This window comes from Octopus bimaculoides, chromosome 3 (assembly GCF_001194135.2).
Source record: "Octopus bimaculoides isolate UCB-OBI-ISO-001 chromosome 3, ASM119413v2, whole genome shotgun sequence".
Taxonomy (NCBI): Eukaryota; Metazoa; Mollusca; class Cephalopoda; order Octopoda; family Octopodidae; genus Octopus; species Octopus bimaculoides.
In genome coordinates this window covers 165,607,495-165,609,799 of record NC_068983.1, presented here as the reverse complement: position 1 = coordinate 165,609,799, position 2,305 = coordinate 165,607,495, and the positions used below count along the sequence as shown (strand labels likewise).

The 2,305-nt window shown below is 37.7% G+C and overlaps 1 protein-coding gene across 1 annotated transcript in view; it reads left to right on the top strand.

The window, feature by feature from the left end:
• The window catches only part of LOC106867345 (28S ribosomal protein S28, mitochondrial), a 4,042-nt gene that overhangs the window by 1,242 nt on the left and 495 nt on the right, over positions 1 to 2,305 (top strand). The gene's annotated exons all lie outside the window — the stretch shown is intronic.

Sequence of the window (2,305 nt, the reverse complement as noted above, 5' to 3'; positions counted from 1 at the left end):
ATATATATATATATATATATATATATATATAAAATATATAGTTTTAGGGAAAATAACCAAGTTTCAAGAACTCATCGATGAAAATTCACTATCACATATAGAAAAATTAATATTTAAAAGCACAATAAATAAGTATAATATAAAGTAAAGTAAATATCATAAGATAAATATATTATTGTAATTTGGATTTTGTCCCTAATATTATTATTATTATTACATATATATATATATACGACTGACTTCTTTCAGTTTCCGCCTACCAAATCCACTCACAAGGCCTTAGTCTGCCCAAGACTATAGCAGAAGACACGTGCCCAAGGTTCCATGCAGTAGGACTGAACCCTGGAACCATGTGGCTGGTAAGCAAGCTTCTTACCACACAGCCACTCCTGCAACTATGTTCCTACGGTTCAAATAAGTCAAGTTCTGGGGTGAATGTATTTGAGTTACTTCATCATCATCATCATCGTCTTTGTTTGGCGTTCGCTTTCCATGCTGGCATGGGTTGGACGGTTTGACTGAAGACTGACAAACCAGAGGGCAGCACCAGGCTCCAGTCTGATCTGACAAGGTTTCTACAGCTGGAGGCTCTTCCTAACGCCAACCACTTCCAGAGTGTAGTGGGTGCCTTTTATGTGCCACCAGCAAGGGAGCCAGTCAGGCGGCACTGGCAATGACCACGCTCAAATGGTGCTTTTTACATGCCATCGGCAAGGGAGCCAGTCAGGCGGTACTGACATCAGCCACATTCATATGGTGCATTCTCCCTCTGAAATTGCTGGCCTTGTGCCAAAATAATAATAATAATAATAATCCTTTCTACTGGAAGCACAAGGCCTCAAATTTGGAGGAAGAAATTAAGTCAATTACATCTACCCCAGTGCATAACTGGTACAAATTTTTTGACCCTGAAAGGATGAAAGGCAAAGTCGACCTCAGCAGAATTTGAACTCAGAACGTAAAGACAGACATAATACCGCTAAGCATTTCGCCCAGTGTGCTAATGATTCTGCCAACTTGCCACCTTAATAATAATAATAATAATAATAATAATAATAATAATAATAATAATAATAATAATAATAATAATAATAATAATAATAATAATAATAATAATAATAAAAAAAAAAATTGCTCAATTTGGGTAATTTGTAGCAATGAAAAGTTGAAATTTAAAGACTTCATGTAGTCTTTTGTAATTAGAACAGCATTTATTATTATTATTATTATTATTATTTGATATTTAAAATTTCTCTTGCTGTATTTATGCTTAAACGATTATGTTTATCTGACCCTAAAATTTGTTAACTTTGGTAACTACCCAACCCACGGTTTTCCCTTCCTTGGAGTAACGTCTACTGTTTTGGTGGTTAAGCAAATGACCCTAAACCTACTGACCTCTTGTGATGCCCAGTACTTTGGTCTTGTCACTCCCCCACCCCCGAAATTGCTGGCCTTGTGTCAAGATTTGAAACCAGTATTATAAATGCAATCAAAACTCTTAGTATTGAACCTTTGCCTCCCCCACTTTTTTGTCTTTTTTTTGGGGGGGGTTGTTATTAAGAACCTCACCACTTATCTCGATGCTTAACATCATCTCACCTGTGATGTTTGATACCCTGATGTCTGACTTCCCTCTTTCCTCTCAACTCTTCTTGGCTCTGCCTTTACTTGCTCTGCTACTCTTAATAGCTGACACCATCGCAACTAACTATTCCTCAACATCTCTAATATCTAAAGTCCTGCTTGTCTGTCAAGAAATACCATTGGGTTGTTTTGTTTACTTACCATTTCCATACAACATGCACTACTGTATTCTTACCCAAGGCCAGTATTATAGCCTCACTTTTAATCTGTAGGAATGGCTTGATATTTATAAAGGTTACTTGGACATTTCTTTCTTGAAAATAAGAACATCAGCCATAAAGTTCATGTTCCCTTTGTAAATTTATGATGTTTTTCCACAGAATCTTTCAATTATATATTGGGCTTCACTGAGGCAATGACAAAAGACCGAGACCTCTGGAGATCTGCTGTGACTGAGAAGACCTGGCAAATAAAGTGAGTTCCACAGCTGTAACCTACACCAGTGTCGCATAACCAGCCCCAGCCCACTCAAAAAGTACCTTGGATTGTTGGGCGACATGCTGTGCTTGAGGAGACCTATTGAGTCAAGTACATCAACATCAACATCAATATCAAAATCAAATGGAAATTGTAGTTGTGATCCCTTTGCTGGTGGCGCGTAAAAAGCACCATCTGAATGTGGTTGATGCCAGCGTCACCTTGACTGGCTTCCATGCCA